The 24,637-nt window shown below is 35.6% G+C and overlaps 1 non-coding gene across 1 annotated transcript; it reads right to left on the bottom strand.

Annotated features, from left to right (window-relative positions):
• Window positions 1–22,562: 22,562 nt before the first annotated feature.
• On the bottom strand, window positions 22,563–22,646 carry LOC125357850. The gene has a single exon (XR_007212238.1). It is a non-coding gene; the product is annotated as a small nucleolar RNA SNORD45 (small nucleolar RNA).
• Between the last annotated feature and the right edge of the window lie 1,991 nt (window positions 22,647–24,637).

Genomic DNA, 24,637 nt, shown 5'->3' on the forward strand with positions numbered 1-24,637 from the left:
CTTTCTAAAGAGATGATTCCATATTTGATTGTGCATAGATAAGGAAATCATTGGCAAATCAGAGAAAACAATGATAGACACTGAAGTCATGTGGTGCTTTATTGCTGGGTGTGGTTTGTGCATCAGAGGCATTCATATCGTGTGGAGAATTGTGAGAAATATAGTCATGGATCTCATCCCAGCACTCTCTATATACTATACTATACTAGTGTAGTATTTACACAGTATTGTAATATGACAATTACAACGTGGTGCAATGATTCTCAATGCTAATTTCACTTTAGATTTACTTAGGAAATAGAAATAAGACAAAAAAATGACAAGTTCTCACTCACTACAGAACAATTACGAATAGTCTCTAGAAATGGGCACCAAGTACAGACTTTCTTATTAATCCACTGGTGATTTCAGGGTGCAGCCAGAGTTGGCAGAGAATAGCAGACAAGGCACTGGATTTATTGTAAGATGTTTAATCACAGTGAAGCCCACTTACCTGATTTATAATAGACAGGAGGGCCTTTAAAGCCTATTACATTCCCAACACTCAATAATTTAAAGAACGTCAACCACTGCATGCCAGTGGCTCACATCAATAACTCTAGCTACTCAGGAGGCTGAGAACTGAGAATTAAGTTTCAAAGCACATTCATGCCAACAAATCTAAGAGACAATCATATCTCCTATTAATCACCAGAAAAGTTAGAAGAGGAGGCATGGCTCAAATGATACAGTACTAGCCCTAAGCAAAATAGCTCAATGACTATGTACATATGATCATATAAGACAATGCTAAGCAAAATGAACCCCAAGAAATAGAAACAAGTAGTTTTTCATTGCTGTTTTTATTTTTAATGTACTATTTGAAAAACATTTCTTTTTTTCTTGGGTTTTCTTCCCTATGGTTTGGCTCCTGTTGTCATTGTATTTGATTTTGGTACCCTGGGCATTTTAAATATATTTATCTGAATTAGGGAAGGGAAAGGGAACATCAAAATGGCGAGACAAAGGACAAAAGGGGACCTAATGCAACAGTGATACTTACAAGACAATATGTTGTAAATTAACTGTAGAACTCTTGGGGGAGGGGCGAAGGTGGGAGAAAAATGAGGAAGGAGGTACCAAGTTTGACAAGAAATGTACTTACTACCTTACATATGTAACTATAAACCCACTGTGCATCACCTTGACAACAAAATTAAATTAAGAAAAAGAGCTGGAGCTACTGAATTGATAAGCACATGTGTCTGTGTGCACTCTCGCGCACGCACACACGCACACAAACAATGTGGACCTCACCTGTATTCTTCAACTATATTTATGGTTCTTCAACTTTATCATTTCATGATGGCATTATGATTATCAACCAGTGACAGAGTCCCTTGAAGCCTTTGAAAGTGTTCATTCATGTGTCTTCACTACCTACTCATGATTTTCTTCTGTCAGTAGAATACAGCTTAACCATCTTTTGAAATAAATTCTGCCTTTTGGCAGAAAGAATACATTGAGACCTTTACTCAATTTCAGCTCAAATTGCTTCTTGAGACATGCTTTCCTCCTTTTTTAGTGCATTTTCTTTGAGTTTTTCCTTATACTGAATGAAGTCTCATGCAAAACAACAGTAAGAGAGAGAAGGCCTGAGAGTTTGGGCATTCACTGGAGACCCATTGAAAGCATGTGCAGACTATCATAAACAAGAGTTACCTGAAGAACTTAGAAGAACACCAGTTCCTTGGCTTTACCTCGAAAGATTCAGGATTCTGGGTTATGGGTCTGATTTAGGCCTAAATTTGAGTAAGTACCCAGGTGACCTTTTAAACAACAGCATACTGAATCTTTGGAACTTGGCATTGGCATATTCTCTTTACAGTTTTGGTTTTCCCATTTATTAACTTTGATTTCTAAAACACACCTAATACCTTTCCTGGACAATGCTTAGAATGATAAATACCATAAGCATAATTTAATATAATTAATGTAATTATACTATATTTACTATAATACAATATAACATTGGATGCATAATATATCTAACCAAAATTCATATTAAAAATGGAGATTCTTATTTGGAATGAAGAATGAACTTCTACATTTCTACAAAGGTCCCAAGTTTCACCCATACTGTTGGTCTTTGAATTAGACTATGGTTAACGACTTCTTAGACTGTCATTTTTCCAGACATCACACAATAAGAATGCATACACAAACCACTTTGCAAACAATGCAGGAGAATGTAAATGTAAGATGGTGGTTGTAGACACTAAGACACAAAATGATGATGACTTGTCATCGGGACGTTTCTGAAGTGCAGGAGAGGAAATGGTTTAATAGCTTATGGAAAGTAGTATATTTATAGACCATTGGTCCACTGGGTTTAATAAATAAACTCATTCATTCATTCATTCATTTATTGCTGCTCCTGAGGCTTGAACTCCGGGCCTGGATACATAAGGCTTTTTCTGCTCAAGGATGGCACTCTACCACTTTAGCCACAGAGCCACTTCTGGATTTTTCTGAGTAGTTTATTGGCTATAAGAGTCTCACAGAGGGGCTGGGGATATGGCCTAGTGGCAAGAGTGCTTGCCTCGTATACATGAGGCCCTGAGTTCAATTCCCCAGCACCTCATATACAGAAAATGGCCAGAAGGGGCGCTGTGGCTCAAGTGGCAGAGTGCTAGCCTTGAGCAAGAAGAAGCCAGGGACAGTGCTCAGGCCCTGAGTCCAAGCCCCAGGACTGGCCAAAAAAAAAAGTCTCACAGACTTTCCTATCTAGGCTGGCTTCAAACTGCAATCCTCAAATCTCAGCTGCCTGGGTAGCTAGGATTATGGGCATGAGGCACTGGTGCTCAGCTTACTTGACAATTATTAATTGTGTAATTTTAAAAGAAAATCATGATTGGTTTAGGATGCTAGTATATTTGATTATGTCATATTGATGTTCTGGTGTTTTTTGCTTTGTTTTGTTTTATTGACAAGGTCTTATTATATAGCCCAGACCAGTCTTGAGTTACAGGTGTGTAAACTACATCTCATTTATCATAATATTCTTAAAGATGTTTCAAAATAATGGCCTTAGATATTAAAAGGGAAAGTTAATAATTTTTAATTCACTTTTTCCCTTTTAATAAATCCCTGGCTCTTTTCCAGTACTTTAATTTTTCTTCTTAAACTTTAAAATACTCAGTGTTAAAATCTGTGGTTTAAAGTTTGATTTGCAATTATCTAAACTCCAAATCAACAGAGATATCTTTCCAACATTGATTTCATCCCAGAGGGTCATTCATAAACATATTCATTATAGACACACTCCATGATTATTCAATAATACATCAATCACTGAGTTGTTTACATTGAGAGACACAATTAAAATTAAACAATATAATTCAATAAAATGACTAGTCTTTTCATTTATTCATCTAAGCCTTAGTTGCTCAGTCACTGTAAACAAGTTCATTGAAAACATTTCACTTTTCTGTTGTTTCAGGATTGATCTTCTCAAACACATGATTACTCTTAATTCAGGCAAAATATTTCATTTCTTAAAGTACATAGAAAGGAATTAGTAGAGCCAGCTGAATGCAATGAGGGATGAGGAAGGAAGATGCTCAATAAAAGGAAATCAAACCTGTTTACAAGTCTTGGATCTAAACACTTTTGAGATTTGTGGTTTTGGAAACTATATTCATATGTGAGAGGAAAGAATGATGAATGCTGGGTAAATGGAAGTTTAAAATGGCCTGAGTAGAATTCTGATTTCTCATTGCACCCTAATTAACCACTGTTTAGACAAAGAGTTTTCCTTAATTTCAAAGAAATACCACACAGACTAAAGATCACTAAATTGTAGAGACACATAGAAATTCAAGTTTTGTGTGAGCACCAAGCTATACCTACCTTGCTGAGAAGACAGACCTAAGATGTAAAACAATTTTACAAAAACAATTAATGTATATAGTTATTTTAAAACATATCTAATTGTAATCTCATGAAAGTTATAAATCTTAGATTCCTAAATCTGTTTTCTGTTTCCAGTTCTTCCACTTTGACTATATGATACTGAGAATATGCTAAACATGGCAAATTAGAAACAGAGGTTGGTATTAAAATAAAAATATTATTTTTTGTTGTAATTTAGACTCATGTCTACATTGAAAGGAAGAAAAATTAATATAAGTTTATTTTACAATAAAAAATTTGACCAACCTAGAAAGTTTTGTCCTGGAGTTTATGTCCTATAGGAATGAATATGTGCTTATTTATCTACAAGTAAAACTTGAAAACTTAGTCTTTTTTAAAAACCTGATCATTTTTAAAGGAATGTGAACAGAACAGTGTACTATTAAATATGCAATCATTTTGGATCAATGAGACTTCCAGGATGGTTACTAAAAAATTTACTTGATTGTAGGAGTTGGTTTTTTCTTTGTTGTTGTTTTTATATGTTGGCTTTGGAATTCTGAACACTGGGAAAAAGAAAGCTAAAGGGATTGGCATTTTAATTCCATGTGGTTGAGGTTTTTAGTTACATTCAAACACTTCTATTTTTTGCTTCTTGAAGCTGGGCTCAGGTCCAAGTAGGAAGCTGTGGAATTATTGCCCTCACTTCCCTCGTTTAGTGCAATCTCCCATAGAACTGAAGTTAGGTTAGCCTTTTCTCTATTCCTGCATTAAACTTAGGAATATATCAGATTTCATGATAAATAAGAAGTGCAAAAAGGACAAAAGATTATAAGTGAAACATGGAACCCTCTTGACTTGAATTGGAATGGAATCAACTGCAGAACCTACTGCTCACATGGGGCTTTGTCTTGAGAATCTGGTTGGTTTCAGCCTATAGCAGTGACATTCCTCCTCCTCCTCCCCCTCCCCCTTCTCCTCCTCCCCCTCCTCCTCCTCCCTCTCCTCCTCCCCCTCCCCCCTCCCCCTCCCTCTCCTCCTCCCTCTCCCCCCTCCTCCTCCCTCTCCTCCTCCTTCTGTTATATGCAATGAAAAAACGTTTGCTGAAATCTTAACCTTGAAAGACACTGACTGTAAGTAAAAACAGAAAAAAAAGTCTTCCTTTGCCTCCCCTCCCCTCAGTTGTTTAGAAATAGCTGTTGAATGCCAAAATTGTACTTCACTCTTATCAAGCCCTTTCGTAAGGTCAGAATGTGCCTGAATAACTCGGAAAGTTACAATATGTTGACTGATTTGTTGTTGTTGTTGTTGTTTTGCTACCAGTCCAGAAAACCAACTAAAACCATCACGATGTGTCAGCAGTCACTGGGCTCTGCCTTTCTTATGATTATGGCACTTGGTGAAGGTTTTCTGGTTTCTATATCACCATCATGACAGCAGGCCACGTGTCATCCTGAGGATAAGTGCAGGAGAATGGCCTGTCAATGGGCTGCGCAGGTCTGTCTTACTGACAAAATTCAACACACACACACACACACACACACACACACACACACACACACACACTGCAATTCTACTCATCCATCAGAAAGAACAATATTGTACCATCTGTAAGGAAAGGGAAAAAATGGAGGGGGGGGGGAATTATGTACAGCGAAGAAAGCCAGACCCAGAGAAATAGATTGCTGCATCGCTGCCCTCATTTGTAGTAGCTAGTATGTTCCTATAAATCTACAAGTAAACACACTGGATGGTTAAGAAAAAATACATGGGGCTGGGTGCTGATCTCTTACAACTGTAATCCTAGCTAGTCAAGAAGATGAGATCTGAGGATTATGATTCCAAGCTAGCCCAGGCAGAACAGTTCCCATGACACTCTTATTTCCAGTTAACCACTCAAAGACAGCAATGGCACCATGGCCAAGTTGTGTACTAGTCTTGAGCAAAAAGAGGCTCAGGGACAGAGAACACAGGCCCTGAGACCAAAGGAGGGTATTCTTAGGGAGGAACACAAAGATGCAGTACCTGTGTGCATCTGATCATATAAAAATTACTTTCTAAATAAATTCCAGGAAATGGAAACAGGGCATTTTTTTCTTTGTCACTGTTTTTGTATTCTTTCTTTCCTTTTTGTATTGTTTATCTGTCTATGGGAGGGTAAGGGGGGGACAGAAATGAAAGAACAAAGTGTTAATAAACACAGCAGTGGTATTCACTAGACACTGTGGGAAATGAACTATAAAACTTGTGGGTGAAGATGGAAGGGAAAACCTGACAGAGAGTGAGAGAAGAGGTGATATTGCTAAAAACTGTGCTCTTCAACTGACTTATGTAACTGTAAACCCTCTGTACAACACCTTTATAATAACAACACAAACATTTTTAAAAAGGAAATAACCTTTAATGACATACTCTAATTGCAATTTAGGAAGCTAATTTTTATCACTTTATCATTCACAGATGTATTGTTGATGGCATCTAGGATTTTACTTTGAGTAAACTGAAAATTGATTTGCATACTCTATTTCCTCATATTTTAAGCAACCCAAAATTTATGCTCCATTGGTGTTAATGAGTTGCATGTATTCTTTCCATTTCATATATATTTACAATGACCAAATCCTTCATAATAATTTCTTCTCAGAGATATTATTACTAGCACTTGGCAATGAAATAAAATGTCATTGTCACACAAGAAACTTTGAAAAATGATAAAATCCTGTTCCATAATCTGATGTTAACAAAATCCTTAGTTTGGAAGCATTTATCACCAAATAACATACAGTGTTTGTCACTTATTTAGTTTTTTTATATGTTTAGTTGGTGCTGCTCACTAAGATGTTCATGGGCTCTGAAAAGTATGTTGTATGAGCAGAAAATATCATCCACGGAAGAAAGGATATTTCTTTTCACTTGACTATGTCAATATAGCAACTGTTGTGGTTTGAAAGGGATTTATTGAACACTCATTAGTAAGAAAGGGGAAGAAATACATTAGCCAATCAGTCAGAGGTACTTAGTGTCTACTCTCTGTGGATTTTGTCTAAGGTATAATGGGAGTTAACAAAATAATCCAAAGGGCAAAATTCTAAATGCAGGATACACCAAAAAGTTTTAAAAGCCTTGTCTATGTTTTTCATTCCTGTGTGTCTCTCAGGATTCTCTTTCAAACACAGAGCTAACCTTGACCTCATATGAGTGCCATTTTGGCAAAAAAAAAAAAAAAAAAAAAGATGAGCTATGTGGACAATGAACCAGCATTCATGATTATATTTATCAATTTATATTATGCTTAAGACTAATTTTTACACTTGGTAGTTGGGGAATAAACAAAAATATATTTTTACAGGATCAATGCATCTCAAGCTCTCTTATAGCTGTCTTTCCAGTTCCTTTTTTTTTTTTTTCAAGAACTAATGCTAAATTGTATTGTTACCAAGATAAGGTCAGGATATGAAACAACTGTGTTTTGGCCAAAGATATTTCAATATTTCTTGGTCAGTATAATTACCTATTATTGGGCACAACTTTCTGATATTTGCACCACTGTACCCTAATAAACATTAAAAATGTTTTAAATGGCCAAATGTTGACAGGATTTTTTTCCATTATGTATAGTTAGTTGAAGTGTGTGTGTGTGGGGGGGGGTGTTCTTCACCTGCTACCGCTTCATCCAGCTCCCCAGGAAATAATTATAAAAGAAAGGGATCTTCAAGTAATTATCTTAATCCTAGTGGCCAGAATGGTTCTCCTTTTGGAGAGGATGACAGAGATTTCTTGCTTAAATTTAGACTATTTATTAAAGATGTTGGTTTCATTCCCCCTAAATACTTGCCCATATTTTCAAGATTGGGTTTAAGTCTGGCCTTCTAAAATTTCCTCATCTACAACTTTGCTTCAATTCAAGAATCATTAAGATGCTTGAATATCTATTCTAGTATCTCTTTCCTTAATAGTATTAGGATGAGTTCGTTCTGAAGTTATATAGGTTCAGATATTGAATCTGGTTGATATGCAGTTGTGTTTTAGGATCCACAGCTAGAGTAGTCATTTAAAAAGTCCCAGAATAGAAATATCTTATATTTCCCTCCTTCTCCCCCTCCTCCTTCCTTCCCTCCATCTCTTTCTCTTTTCCTCTGTCTCTCTTCTCTTCATCCCTATCTCCAGTTCTCCCTTCCTCCCTCCGTCTCTCCATCTTTCCATCTTTCTGTCACTGTCTCTGTCTCTGTCTGTCTGTCTCTCTCTCCATTTTGGTCACACTCAAAAAAGTACAGTATATTTGACAAATGGTTGTGAAAATACAATTAGATTATACCTTATCTTCGTACGCAAAGAAAACTTCCAGTGCTTGAAACTACGTGATTTTATATTCAATTTCCTCTGAACACATTCTGAAAATAAAAAATTTAAAAGAAATTTGAAGTGCACACAAGTACTTTATATAAGAAAAAAATTGCAACTTTGTGGTCTTAAGTAAAGCCCTTTAACTTCTCTGATTATACTTCCCTCATTTGCAGAACTATGGGGTTAGATAAAGTATCTCGGAATTCTCTAGGTTCTAGTAAGTGATTCCCTTAAAAACCGTCAGTGTTAATTTATGAACTTGAAGTTATACATACACATGCACAGTTATAGGAAAAATTTAAGAAAATGGGAATTTACTATATATTTCAGCATCAATTCTATGCTATGGATATTATAGATGGTAGTTATTTAGTCTTTAAAATAACCTTAAAATAGACACTAATATCCAGTTTATACTGATTGGTAAACTATAGCTCAGCGAAACCTACCATCTATAATTAAGAAGGAATATAGGGGCTGGGGATATGGCCTAGTGGCGAGAGAGCTTGCCTCGTATACATGAGGCCCTGGGTTCGATTCCCCAGCACCACATATACAGAAAACGGCCAGAAGTGGCGCTGTGGCTCAAGTGGCAGAGTGCTAACCTTGAGCAAAAAGGAAGCCAGGGACAGTGCTCAGTGGTCAGGCCCTGAGTCCAAGGCCCAGGACTGGCCAAAAAAAAAAAAAGAAGGAATATAGCTGGAGACTTCGCATTTTCATGCTTGCTACCCTATACTATCAGAACATAATACAGTCTTTTCTTCTCAAGGTGCAGTAGCACAGAAGATGTCAGTTCTAAAGGATTAATGGACACAGTTAGTACTAAAAAAGATTTACATCTGCAGACTCTATACTATTCAACAATACAATAATGCTAATCATCATAATAAATTACTAGCTAAATAAAGATCCAAGTCTTCAGAAAAGGTCATCTTGTCTCACAGCACAGAATTATTTTCAAAAGATTGATAAGCACAAAAATTTATCCTGTGTAAGAGATTACTTCGAGTTATTGTTATCTTGTAGGGTATTACACTTCAGATTCATTAACAAATATTAAGTGCTTTGTATCCATATCTATGAAATAAAAGATGATTACTGCTTATTCATATAATAACCAAGGAGTTATTAAATATTTATCATTATGTTTAAGTAATGGAAGTGGCAAGGAGAAGGAAGAGTGATTCTATTTCTTTAAAGAAGAAAAATGCAATTAAGCCTTTGGGGGGATAAGAATTTTCAGAACTATTATAAATAGAAGGACCCATCTCAGCTTGATTACTTCAAAACAGCTTCCTGCAGCCTCCCACCAAGTAGATGAGCAATTAGTATAATCACAGCAATAAGTCAAAGACACTTGCTGTTCAAACTTGTGTTCCGACTTTTCCTTTTGGCAGTGCTCCTAGGCTATTTCAATTGCATGCACACAGACATGCATACACATATTTAACACAATCTTATTGGATATAAGGCAAAATGCCTACGATTGACTTCTCCTTTTATATCAAGGTTAAGTAAAGGGCACTGAACAAGGAAAGTGGTGCGGAAAAGAACAGCAGCCAAGCCGAGGATATTCTTATACACCAAACAGTCGTACAGATGGAAATCTGGCCAACAGAACCATAAAGCATTGAGTCTAACTGTGAGTCAATCTGTCTGCACAAGTACAAGGTGACTCAGGAAAAGATTGCATTTTGTTTTCTGATAGATACCCAGAAGTTTGCATAAATTTATGTGTGTTGGATACTGTTTGTAGAAAGAATGAAAACTGCTTCATAAATGGAAAGATGGATTTTTAACCATTGATTTTCTGGTTAAAATAAAGAGGAAGAATCACCAAGTTTATTGGTGTGATACAAATTTTCATGTGTGTTGTAGATATGTGTTTTTTTTTTTTTTTGGTAACACTAAGGTTTTCAATTATTCATCATATCAAGTTGCCTGGTTATTGCTTTGGAACCGCTATGTTAACAGAAGATTTTATTTTTTATGGGCATTATGAAGAAGAGAGACCTTTAAGTACTTGACTTTTTCAGTTTTCCTCATATCATTATGATCATTATGTATTTCACATGCTCAGAATTATGTCTGTATTATTGCTCCAGGTTTCACAGCTTTGATTACTCACCAGTTTGAAATTTTTTCTATGGATATTTCCAAATGCTTCCTGTGGTTTATGATGAAAAGACTTTACCAATTAATGGGCAAAATTTCCACTCTAGGAATCTCTCCTAAGTGGTTAGAGAATGAGCATAGCAAAATATTTTTAATAATTTCAGCTCTTAGAAAAGAAATTACCAGCTGCTGTGTGTGTGTGTGTGTGTGTGTGTGTGTGTGAATATGTGTTTGGTTAATGAACTCTTTACTTTTCTATTTAAGTAATGTACAAGAACACCTAACCATTTATGTAAAGACTGTTGTTAGAGAATGCTGTTTTATATCCCTGAAAGACTTTGCTTACTGAACAATGATTTGAAGAAGGCAGATTATTAGTAATTATCCAATTATATGTCATCAGTACGAAGGAATAAGATCAAAACAGAAAGAGAGAAAGAATAGAAAATTGGTTTTTACTTGACATGCGGAAAATTGGGGAGAGTAGGAAAAAAATATTGGAAGGTAGAAATTTCTAGGCTTAGGGTCATTTCCACATAGGAATCTGAATCAACTGAGTGAAGATAATTGCAAACCTTACCTTCATCTTTAAATGTCAAAAAGGGAAGAATATAAATATTAAAGATAGGAATTTTCATAGATGACACTGGTGTAGCTAACTAAAAGAATTAGGTTGAACTTTATCAGTATAAATATAGTATATCTTGAAACATAAAGGCATAAAAGTTTTGCTGATGCTTGAAAAATAACTCAGTATCAACTAATAAGGGTATAATTGGCTGAACCATTTCCTCCACCTTCTTAACCCTTAGTACTTCTGATTATGGCTGAATTTGAAGGGAAGGATTTTTTTAAAAATTAACTTGCTTTATTATTATTATTATTATTATTATTATTATAAAGGTGATATATAGAGGGATTACAATTACATGAATCAGATAATGAGGACATTTCCTTTTGTACAGTATCTTCTGTTGCCTCATTCTGTCCCAGTCCCTCCCTCCTATCTCTACCCATGAATTGCTGAATTGCATAGTTTACTTTCATCAGTGTTCAGTGAGCTCCACTGCTGCTTCCTGGAGAGAAGCCTTTTAAAGAGGTAATAAACTTGGGCTCTGATCCGGTATGGTAGTTTCCAGATAAGAAAAGGGCATTTGGCCAGGCATGGTGGCATACACCTTTAATCCTAGCACGTGGGAGGCTGAGGCAAGAGAATAATGATTTAGAGATTACCCTGGCCTACATGGTGAGAAGATGGCCTATTAGAAATCAAGGGGGTGGGGGGGAGGGTGCAGCTGGGGATACGGCCTAGTGGCAAAGAGTGCTCGCCTCCTATACATGAAGCCCTGGGTTCAATTCCCCAGCACCACATACACAGAAAATGGCCAGAAGTGGCGCTGTGGCTCAAGTGGCAGAGTGCTAGCCTTGAGCAAAAAGAAGCCAGGGGCAGTGCTCAGGCCCTGAGTCCAAGCCCCAGGACTGCCACAAAATAAATAAAGCTAAAGATATTAAAAAAAAAAAAGAAAAGAAAAGAAATCAAGGGGAAAGTCTTGATTTTGAACTTCCAGTCTCCAGAACATTGAGGAAATGCATTCCTGCTGGTTGAGTCATGTACTCTGTGATGCTTCGCTATTGTAACCCTAGAAAACTAATATGGCAAGTCATTTTGTCCAAAAGTCATTCGAAAGAAGAAATCACTACAGGACATGGAAACATTCCTGATTTTTTTTTTGATATTTATTTAGCTTATTTAAAACTAGTTAAAAAAAGAAAAATCTAAGAAACAATAAAAATTGTCTAGATGATAGAAAGTATTCTGGCTCTAACAATCAATTCTTAGTTAAATCTCTGGGTTTATGTTGACATTACATTAATTAATATTGTGTTAAGAACAAGGAAAAGCATTAGAATATTGTTACGATGGAACAAATTTCAGTTCCAAAGTAAAAGCCCTGTCCTAGCTGAAGAAAATGTGGAACAAGTCATAGCAGAGTAACAATATTTTATTGTCCCTACATTAATAGCAAAGCACACTGGTAGAGATGAGGCAGACTATACAAGCTTAACAGAAATGACATTACATTCTATTCACATTATCTCTTTATCTAAGAAACAGATTTATCCTAAGTAGTAATTAGGAGATTTATATCAAATGAATACAAATATAAAGAAATAGCAAGTGGTGAAAGATACAGACTGACCATAGCCATTGAATGATGAAGAAAAGAGAGATGATAGGCATAGAGGACCCTGAAGGACATCCGATTTTCTGGAAGCTTCTTCTGCACTTGTATTCTTTTGTACTTTTCACCAGCCTGGCTAATAAGCCTTAAGATACTCACATGGTCATAATTAGAAGCCAAGATGGTCCTGATGCTAAAAGATCAAGCTATGTAGCTCAAATAATATAAGCTACTTGACAATTTACAATATAAATATATTTAAAAGGAAAAGAATCATTCCAGTATTGTCGAAGAGAAGGCATTTTATTTTTCAATGGTGTGAAATACTAAATCTGTCCCTTCCATTTAAGACCAGATTTATAACAGAGAAGAATAAACATTCAATTTTCCATGGGACAACTGTTTTAGTGCACATGTGAGACCATTGACCAATGTAATACCTGCCCTCTGAAAGCCTTCTTATACATTTTTTAAATCAGTAAAAAGGGGTATAGGAAAAAGGGATATGTTTTGTTTATTTACAATCATAGGAACCCTTGTTATGTTCTTGATAGGTAAAAGACTGTTAGGTATTTTTTTTTTCTTCCATCTACTCACGTGATAAGGGAGCTTGTGATTGGTGCTTTGTCCTCTTGCAAAGTACTTTCAGAGATAAAAATCATGATTACTCTGAAGGATCAGCATTCTCTATGGAGAAAGAAGAAAATCACAAGAATTTTAAGTTAAGGCAGTGGAGGGGCAGGGAAGAAATCTCTCCAAAGTAGAAAGTTTTGTGATTGATCAGGACATTGATCCTGGGGAGGCTAGGGCGTGGGCATGCGTATGCGCATGTAGTGCCCCCTAGAACTTATTCAAAGTGTCTTTTTCATGTGAATCTGTTTACATATGGATCATTAATCTAGCATACCTTGGAATTAGAATTACCTTACTGGATTATGACATTGTTTGTCCAAAAGAGTCAAATTTAGATATAAATGAACATTATGAGACAGATTCATAAAATAATGTTTTGGATAAGTACGCACATTTGATTTATATTCCTGAGCAAGGTCGTTGGGAGTAATTTCATAGTTATTTCTTTCCAGTAGATAAGTTCGCTCAACAAAAATGATAAAGCTAGTTAGATAAGGTTGCTATTTGCTAGCATAACTAGCTAAAGAGCTGAGGTTGACATTTCAGTATTTAGACCTTAGGCTTTCGATACTTAATAAGGAGAAAACTACACTGGATATTGCAATAACCATCTTCTTTGCAGTCCGAGGGAGAGTGGACACTAAAATATTTGCCTACCTGTTCCCTGGAATTATCTACATTCTCAGTGGGCTTGTTGTTCTTCTTGCCTGGCTTTAGGAAATAGAACAGACAGACAATCCATTCTTGTTTTTTTAAACTCTTTTCTAATTGAGACCTGAAAGTCTCAAATTCTCATCCCTAAGGAAAAACTCTTCGCCTATGAAGATAATTTTTGTTTTATTCCAGCTAGTACAAGGTGAAGTCAGAGAAGCAGAGCAAATTTCTTTGCTTTGGGTCACATGGTCAGTTTTGCTGCTTGGCGAGGATCCTCAGCTATTGCTTGGGTAGGTTTTTTGAGGAGAAGGAGGAAACTAAATAATATGAATAAGTATTAGCACATCATTTTAAAGGGGTGTTCTGTTCAAATTGCAACTGTGTTCCTCTCAAAAAGTAGACTAATGATTGGTATGTGCTTCATTGGTATTACCAATAGTCTCAGCACCATCCTTCAAATCTCTACAATGTTCATTGCTATTATTATTAAAATAATAATAATAATTTATTATTTAAAATTTATAAAATAATAATAATTTATTATTATTATTATTATTATTGGGTCATGGGGCTTGAACTCTGGGCCTGGACACTGTCCCTGAGCCTGAGCTCTTCAGCTCAAGGCTAGGGCTGTACCACTTGAGTCACAGCACCACTTCTGTTTTTCTGGTGGTTAATTGGAGATAAGAGTCTCATGGAATTCCTGCCCAGGCTGGCTTTGAACTTCCATCCTCAGATCTCAGACTCCTAAACATTAGCATTTCCTCTTCCTTAGGTCCTCAGCTTCCCCCATTAGTCCCTAGACCCACCCAGACCTAAACTCCCTGCCCCAGAGCTATAATGGGCCACTTCTAGTCACCATTAAGACCTACCTATGTCCCCTTTAGCCCCAGAGAAACTGCCACCTGGATAAGGTGCAGACGCCATGTTGCTCCCTCTAAGGTGGGAGATATGGCCCCACTAATAAACCTTCTTATGACCCTTCTTCTCCTGTCTGTGACTATCTCCACAAGGTCCCTGGGATGGCTGGGACACATCCTTTCACTAAGTAGCTAGGGTTACAGGCATGAGCTATGGGTGCCTGGCTTCGGTGCTATTTTTAGCAATGGCTCTACAACAGACCTAGTGTTATCCAGAATGTTTAGAAATTAGAGACATTCAGAGAACATGAAAATCAAATCAGAGATAGATCAGAAAATATTTTAAAGTAGCACAGAAATTGTTTTCATATGGTCTTGTTGCATATTTTCTTTAATTTTTCACATGACGGTCTTTTTTTTGACTAGTAATTTGAAAGGGTTGATACTTTTCAGCATGTATTTTTCTATTGTAAAATTCATTAGTCTTGAATCAGTGATGTTAATTCACTTGTGATTCCTTTCTTGGGTGGATGTCTGATCAGTTTGCAGTAACATTTTGAAAATTAGTTTTTTGTCCTCAATTTACAGATGGTGCTACAAAGGCAGAAAAGGATAAGGTAATGGCTTACTGTTCCTCAAAAATCTATACTATGTCAACTTCAAATTACATAGCCTAGTGCATTCTGGGACATATGTTGAGCTTCTTTTTGATTAATGTGGGGGCTGGACTTGCTGACCTCTGCAGGAGGTTTCTAGCTCTGTGCTACTAGAATCTTAATTTTGATTAATGGTTTTCATGGTAACTAGGACCCACACATTACCCTTCACTCTTGCAAGACTTAAGACAAAGCACACTCTCATACAAAAATTATATATTCCCCTCCACACTAATTTGTGGAGCCATTTCTGCTAAACCTTATTATATTATGAGTGTGTGTGTGTGTGTGTGTGTGTGTGTGTGTGTGTTGCTAGAAAAATTTAGTTCATTTGCTCAGTTGTTTGGAAAACTTACAGAGATGTGACGTGGGGGAGGGGCACAGAAGGTAGCCTGGTTAGCGCTTAGTGAATGACATGTTTGTAACTAGATTAAGCAGTGCAGCTTCTTCCCAACTGCCAATGTGGGTATCAGTTGACTACACTCCCCAAATAAGTTGATGCTTATTCAGATTTTTACCAAGACTAATTATACAAACTGCACATTTCCCAGTAATCTCTGTGACTAAGGCATGAATTTGATTTTTTTTAATTGACAAAGTGATTTGGTGTAGTCATCTTTGTTAAATTATTTTAGTTCCAATATTTGGATACTTTAGACATAGACAAAAGGATGGTTTTTATCTGATTACATCTAGATAAGAACAAATACTTTACTTTTTTCTTCATTACTGCTTCTGATCTATGGAAGAAGGCAAGAGCATGCAATACATAAAAAGCTTTCCAGCGTGGATGTATGATAGATGTTATTGTGTACCCTGCTCTAAGCATTAAGCTTGCCTTTCTCTTAGAAGTCTGTTTCTTACTTGCGAAACCCTGCTGAAGGTTTGATGCCCATGTGTAGAACCTGCCAGCAGCTTAGGAGTTTACAAGAAGTTTCTGCCTGTTCTATTCTGTGTTAGCTTCTTTTGCTCATCCAACTAAAATATTTGGAACATGATCTCATCTTTCATTTCTGAAAGGCACATCTAAACAACTTGAAATTTCGTCGAATGGAAGATATGAACCCAGATTTTTCACCATTGTGGTAAGGAACAATGAGCCTCACGTGCATCTGTCATACAAGGCAGGCTATGCTAATGTGTTAGGAAGAAACTCCCATTTGAAGGCTGGGTGTGACTCATGAACAGGCAATGTGTTTTCACGTAAGATTTTTGTAGATGCTCTATGTGGTATATCCTATTTACTTAGGCCAACTGAAGGCTTATTTCCCTTCATCTGAGCTAAAGAAAAATAAACTATCCACTGACACAAGTGGCCCTTTCACCACAGTACCCAGGGACACACTGCTCAACTAGGAGGTCCAGATGAAGGCAAAGCTACTGTACTGAGGTAAAATTCTAAAGGCCTCTATAGAAAGCCATCTAGTAAGAAAGAGAATTTCTCAATAAGATACTTTTTCACATCATTCTATATGTATGCTATGTGTGATTGATGGTTATGCTAACCAATACCTACCGAATTTATGCTTTGATCTTCCAGCATTTGCCAGATCCCGAGGACCATGAAGCTTTAGCTTAGGGACCATAGTCCTCTGGGTTTTTATGGGCAAATGGTCAATATAACTTTCGTTTATCTAAGGTTAAGAAAAGCAGGGGTCTTTGTTACCTAGGCAAAGGGTTAGATCTGATAAGCACACCTGGAAAAGTCACAAATAATGTGTTGACTTAAAAAAAAATTAACATCTACCTGAAAGCTTCTAAGATAACATTGGTAAAATGTGACTGAACCTGAAATGGACAGGAATCTAAAATGAAAAATTTTCTGATGATAGTCTCTGTAAGTTTGAGTGATGAATGGAGACAAATTATGGTGTTGGTATTGAACTCAGGGCATTGCACATTCTGAACAAGTGCTGTACTATTGAGCTAAATCCAAAATCAATGTTTTTCTTTTTTCAAAACTGGGTCTCACTATAAAGTTCAGGATGCCCTTGAACTTAATTTATAAAACAGAGAGTCTCACAGGGTCCTCTTCTTTCTGACTCCAGAGTACCAGTATTATAGGTGTATGCTCACAGATAAAATCATAAACAGCATATATCTTCCACTTAATTGACCTTTGCCCTCCCTCTTGATTGACATTTGCTCAGAAAGGGAGCATTTTTTTCTTTATTATTTTATCATCCAACTTTTAAGAATGTTTAATAGAAAATTTAGAGTCTCACTTCAATACATAAAATTCAGATTGAAAATTAAAGGCCCAAGTCCATAGGATATGATAAAATAGTTAATTAATTTTCCTCTAATATTTAAAGGATATCATAACTTAGACAAACATATCTATCTAAATATTTCAAAGTGGTTTGGTAGAAATGTAGTTACTCCATATCTGGATCAAAATTTATGTGGTATGAATGATAGGTCTCTTAAAGATTAGCCTGAAAGTAAAATATTATGGAATACAAAGCTACAACCTAATAATACTTGTGTTTATTTTTAATAACTCCAAAGATTCTTTGGAAAATAGCAAATATAGGAAGTCGAGTCTCATTTGAGTCTCATGTGTTAACTGTAAGACTCAAGGTTTAAATATAGTTCTTCAATATTTTGCTATAAAATGTTATTCATTAGGGTGTCCTGTGTTATTTGGCCGTATTGTTTAACTTAGAGTTTATATTCTGAAAAACCTTGCAGTTTGAATTGCCTTCAGGCAATAAGTAAACACTTCAAAGAAAGGACTTAATCCTTAGATCCTAGATTTAGGAACTACGCACAGGATTAGGAAACACTAAAATACTGATTATTAAACTTTAGAAAAATTGTTCAAGTTTAAACATATGCAAATCTAATCATCGAATGCATGCCATATTTAAATGTCATTGAAATCTTTGTTATGCATGTTCATACAATATGAAAAACTCAAGTAATATCTTGTTCTTTTTTCTTTTAGCAGCTTCATTGCACTACAGGTTTTAGTTCATTGATACTGAATGGAGATTCATGGAAGAGTACTTTTATAAATTGCACGAGGCCAAAAAATGTCTATAACTGGTTCAGATTTCTGAATGGAAGAATAATAAGATTCAACACTGTTAAATCGGTTTAAAACTGTTTAAATCCATCAGAGAGGAACAAAAGAAACAGGGATATTGGCTTCTTAAACTGAGAAATTTAGTTTTTAAATGCTATGAACTCCTTGCTTCTCTAATATAATACTCAGGCATGCTCAATTATTCTATTATTTGTGAAGTTTAGACATGTGCATATTTGGTGAAATGCATTTACCAGTATTTTAAGTACCTTTGTATATTGATATATTATTAATTTACAATAGACTTTTCTGTGCTTTTGTGCGCATGACTTTTTTCTTTATATATTGACTTGCAGAGAATTACAAATACCAGGAAAATACAAAGATTGATCATTGATCAGTTGGCTTTTTTTTTGTTGTTCAAATTTCCAATAGACTCTTGATGCCCTCTTGAGAAATAATTGAAGGTAGAAGCTAAAAGCAAACAGTGGAGGCAGAGGAGAGCCAAGACTTCCTCCCATCAATTATCCTCCACATGTCCCCATGTTACAAGAAGACTGTGTGCTGCATTGGCTCTTCTTGTCCTTGCCGGAAGAGGCTTCCCAACAGAAGCTGTATAGCCATTGCTTGTGAGTCATCTTATGTCAGTGTCTGACTCAATCATTTCTCTTCTTCTAATTTTATGGTCTTTATACTTAACTGAGGTCCTTGTCAGCCACCCTAAATACTTATTTTCAAGGGCTTTGAAAGCAGTGACAACTCAGTTGCCTTACAAAGTTACACACACTAAACATGCTTAGACAATGTGTTACAATGTTCAAAGATCTCTGCAAATACTACTGAAGTCAGTTTTTCTATTGTAATAAATGGTACTACCATGCATTTGAGGCTTGAAATACATAGTTTAGAGGGATTTCAAAAAATAAGAAAAAGTTATAAGTTCAAAATTAGGCAACAAATTGACTTTTGTAACAGAGAAATTGTAATAAATTATAAAAATTACAAAGCTAAAATTGACTACAAAATCAGAAAATTTAGGAAAAAAAGTAGATTTTTTTTTCCTAAAAAGTAGAATCAACCATCCAAAACATTTGTATAAATTCTTTTGGCTAAATAATTTTGATTGCTTCTTTATATGACAAATCTAGCATTTTCTACAGAGATAAGAACTGGATAATTTATTTCTGCCTATACCATGATTAATTCATTTTTTAAAAATTAAATATATAGACATTTAACTAAAAACTACTTTTTAATTTTTAAATTCAAAGCAAGTCTTACTTTTACTGTTTATTTTTTGAGGGTTAAATTTTTTTAGCTTTAAGTATATTTTGGATATTGGGCCCTTGTCTGTAAAACTCTTCTTCCACTTTATGGGTTTCTATTTAGCTTGTTAACAATGTCCTGTGCCATGCGGAAGCTTTTAAGTTTGGTATAATCCCATATATCTTTGGTTAATTTCTAGATTTTTTTAAAGGCTATTGTACATGGAGTTGCTTTCCTGATTTCATTCTCAATCTTCTCATTGTTGACATAAATAAAAGCTACTGATTTTTATGAGTTGATTTTATACCTTGCTACTCTGGCAAAATTTCAGATCAGCTCAAGTAACTTGGGGGAGAAATCTACAGGCTCCTTTAAATACATGATCATGTCATCTGCAAAGAGGGATAATTTCACTTCTTCCTTCCCTATTTGGATCATATTTATGTTTATATCTTGCCCTATTTTTCTGGCTAGGAATTTCAGTATTATATTGAATAGGAGTAGAGAGAGTGGACATCTTGTCTCGTTCCTGATTTTAGAGGAATTTTTTTTTACCATTAAATTTAATACTGGTTGTGGGTTTGTCATATACAGTATTTATTATATTGAAGAATGTGTGGTGCATTCATAACTTCTCAAGAGCTTTTATTGTAAAAGAGTGTTGCATCTTGTCAAATGCTTTTTTCTGTATTTGTTGAGATGATCATGTGGTTTTTGACCTTGCTTCTGATGATATATTGAAGTATGTTTATTGATTTATGTATATTCAACCAGCTTTGCAACCCTGGAATGAATCATGTTTGTGCATAGTGCATGATTGTTTTGGTTAATTGTTGAATTTGGTTGGCCAGAATTTTTTTGAGAAGTTTTACATTGATGTTCATCCAAGAGATGGATCCATAGTTCTCTTTCTTGATTAGTGCCTGGTTTTGGAATGAATGTAATGCTGGCCTCATGTTTAGTAGTGATCTTACCCTTTCTATCTCATTGAAGGGTTTGAGGAATATTGGTGTTTGTTCTCCTTTGAAGGCCTTATAGAATCCACTGTGTCCTAGGTATTTCTTGAATGGGAATCTTTTATTGCTATTTCAATGTTATTTGTTATGTTTGAAATATTGGTTCAGTTTTGGTATATTGATATTCTCTAGAAATGCATCCAGTTTTTGCATAATCTCCAATTTGTTGGCATAAGGTTTGCAAAATATTCCTTTTTAATATACTTCATTTTCTTGTTTGTGTGGTGATGTTAGTTTTTAATTTCTAATTTTATTTACTTTATTGATTCCTCTTCTTTGTCAGAATTACTAACAGCCTGTCAATTTTGAAACTATCAGAAAATAAACCCTCAAAGAAACAACCCAATTAATAAACGGGCTAATGAATTAAAGAGAGACTTCTTAGAAGAAGTAGTAAAAATGGCCACTAGACACATGAAAATAATCATCAACATATCTGGGCATAAAGGAAATGAAAATTAAAACAACACTGAGGTTCTATTACACCGTAGTTAGAATGGCTAAGATCAAGAAAAGTAACAATAACAAATGTTGGTATAGATGTGGCCAAAAGGTAACTCTATTACTCTGTTGGTGGGGATGTAAATTTGATCAACCAACCTGGAAAGCAATATGGAGGTTCCTCAAACAATTTAACATAGAGCCATCTTATGACCCAGCAATTCTATATCTAAGCATTTGTCCAACAGAGGACAAACAAGGCTATAGTAAAGCTATGCGCACAGCCATGTCATTGCAGCATTATCTACCATAGTCAAGATATAGAATCAGTGCAGGTGCATCTCAGTGGGGGAATGGATCAAGAAAATGTGGATACACATTTGGAATTCTACTCATGGAATTCTACTCATCCATCAGACAGAATGATAGTGTATCATTCAAAAGGAAATGGAAAGACATGGAAAAACTTATACTAAGCAAGTAAGCCAGACAGAGAAACATACGTTGCATGAATTCTTTCACTTATAGTAACTAGAGTATGACTGTAAATCTGCAAGTAAGCACAATGGTTGGTAAACAAGGGGGTTACAAATGAATTGACTGAAATGTAATAGACTCGATGGAGAACCCAAATAACATAATTCTTTAAACGGATCAAGTCAAAGCCCAAGAAAATAAGTACCAGGAAATTGATACTTGCAAGACAGGAGGGTGGAGCTGAGGGGACAGAGGTAAAAAAAAAAAGTGGGAAGGGAAGGGAAGGGAATACAGTCAATAATCCATTGTGTATATCACAGAATCAAGAAATATAAGAGAAGGAATGTTTCAAAGGGGGTAAAGACATTGAAGGGGTGACAGACATCAAGATGCATTGTACACACAAACTGCTTTGTTAATAGCAAAAAATTTAATATATAACCTAAAATTAAGATAAGTAAGGAAATGAGTGGATTGGGAGGGTTTGGTGAGAATGTTGAAAGAGATGAGACTGATCAAGATGAATTGTATTTATGAACTGCTTTGATGAATTTCAACTCCTTTGTACAACCACTTAAAGATAACAAGAAAAATCCCCCTCTCAATTTAAGCTTTTTATTGTTTGAAAGTTTATTTCATCCTCAGGTTTATCCCTGGTCACATTTAAAAGCTGTTGTAAGAGAGAGAAAACTTCTGTATGGTGTTTTTCAAATCTAATCCTTCTAGAAACCACTTTAAAAATATTTCTGATATTTGTTTCTACCCTACAAGAGCAGAAAATCTGATAAATTATATTGTATATATTTTCAAAACAGGAAAAATAAGTGATTTATAATTTATATGTACTGTATTTTCAATAAATCCTATTTTGACCCTACATATAAATATATTATAGTTTGATAGATGATAGATAGATATATTCCACTAGCCTGTGGAATAATGTTCTGTATACGTATTCTGGTTCAGCACATTTTAGCATTTTCTTTTTGTCCAAGGTCTCAGCGTAATTCTAGAGCTAACATGTCATTACACATCAGTAGACTATTTAGGTAATACTTGCCAATACATCATTGACCACATTATTATTTTTGTTTTGCTTTGTTTTGTTTTGTTTTCTACAATGCTTTTCCTTCTAGTCTTTGGGTGCTAGACATCACAGGACACGTTCATTTTGCAGTAGCAACCCTGAAAATTGGTGTCACGCTACCAAGAAAGTCAGTCCAATGGAAGCAGGAGTATTCCTTAACCTTACCACATATTAAATGGACTGTAACCCACATGGAATATATTTGATTGCTAAAATCAATTCAGTTATCATTACGTTGTCATCTACCAGTGTTAAAAAAAATTCTGCAATGTACTTGATTCAAATAGTAAACTTCTTATTGCTTAAAGTTCCTTTAGCTGAGCATATAGGGATTCCCAAGGATGGTTTCTCTCATCTCTTCTCCATATGGCATCATCTGAGATGTTCTGACTGTGACTCAAAGACCAAAGGTGGCCTTATTCTCATTATCTGAGGTTTGCTTTTACTGTCAAATACTGGGTATCTTTAGATCTCTTCCAGGTAGCTTCTTCTTGCTATATTCTTACTCATTTTCTATGACTTTTCTTTCCACCTGTTCTGTGTCTCTTCCCACTAACCTGGACCTCTCTATATGGAAGCCAGTTGCTAGAACTGAATGCAGAAGCTTCATGTCTTCTTCAAGAAGTGTTTGAAGGGGTTGGAGGCATGGCTCAGTGAGTAGAGTGCTGGCCAAAGAGCAAAAGCACCAGGTACTGACTTTGACTCCCAGGCTTGGACTAAAGAAAGAAAAAAGAAGGGTTTTAAGACATTACTTCTGGAGCATTCTATTTATAAAAGCCAGTCCAAATCAGCCCAGGTCAGAGATTGGAAAATAGACTCTATCTCTTGATGAGGGAGAAAAGCAAGTATGACTTATGGGGGGGGGGGACCTAATACCTTAGTTTCTTAGCTGAATCCAGAACTATCTACAAACACTACAATGCCTCCCATTATGTGTGGCATTACCCAAAGTAAAGAGACAGTGGATTAGTCAGTGGTAGTTCATATATCTTTGCTCTTAAAAGTATAAAAGATATACAAGTATATGAAATTACTTTTAGGTCAGGAAAACCCCTAGGAAGGTCCTGTGAAACTGAGAATCACTAAACTCTTCTGTTTACCTGTTCTTGGGCCCTAATGTTCGCCAGTGGTGGTGGATTCAATTAGTCTCCGACCTACTCCACATCTAATCCACATGTAAGTGCTATTGAATCAGCACTTACAAATTGCTTAGATTGTTGTGTTCTGCGATAGCCACACAAAATAGGCTAAAACAGGTTCCACATGGTCAGTGTGTTAATCTTTTAATTTGGTTTCACAGTGTCTGTTGAGAAATAGAGAGGGAAGTATATGGAAGACAAGGAGAAAAGAGTGGAAATAAAAGGCAGGTCGCTTAAAGACTGCCCTGTCTTCATCATCCGGTAGAAGCATCCTGGTTATAGATGATGCTGATTATGTTCAGTGCCAGCTTTTCTCTCTGTAGGATATGCAGTGTGACTTCTCAGATATCCTAGGAAGTAAAAACAGAGATTCAAGTATGCTGCCTCAGGCTCCAAGCAGGGAAGAAAAACAAGAACTAATTCCTTTGCTTTCCAAAAGATACAATAAACAAATAGGCAGTAAGTTTAATAAAGAACTAATGAAAGCTTTAAAATATTTTTATGAAAATTTCTAAGTATACATCAGTTCTGTCCTCAAGATATACTATAAGTCAGGTTTTCTCTAGAGATCTATTAGGTATGCCAACTAATTTCTTAATATGCATTGCAAATTAGCTTATGCCTTAATAAGTCCTCAGAAAATGAGTAACCAACATATTTATCAGGTAAGCCATGCATGCTGGGTAAACACTGAATATATATTATTTACTTAGGGCATTCTCTCTGATCTTTTATGAAAATTATCTGATGGTTAGAAAAGAAATTTCTTAAGCCAAAGGCAGGATTTTACTTCCATTAAAGATTTATTAAATTCCAAACTAAGGAAAGAGCATGTTAAAAA

Source organism: Perognathus longimembris, chromosome 9 (genome assembly GCF_023159225.1).
Source record: "Perognathus longimembris pacificus isolate PPM17 chromosome 9, ASM2315922v1, whole genome shotgun sequence".
Lineage (NCBI taxonomy): Eukaryota > Metazoa > Chordata > Mammalia > Rodentia > Heteromyidae > Perognathus > Perognathus longimembris.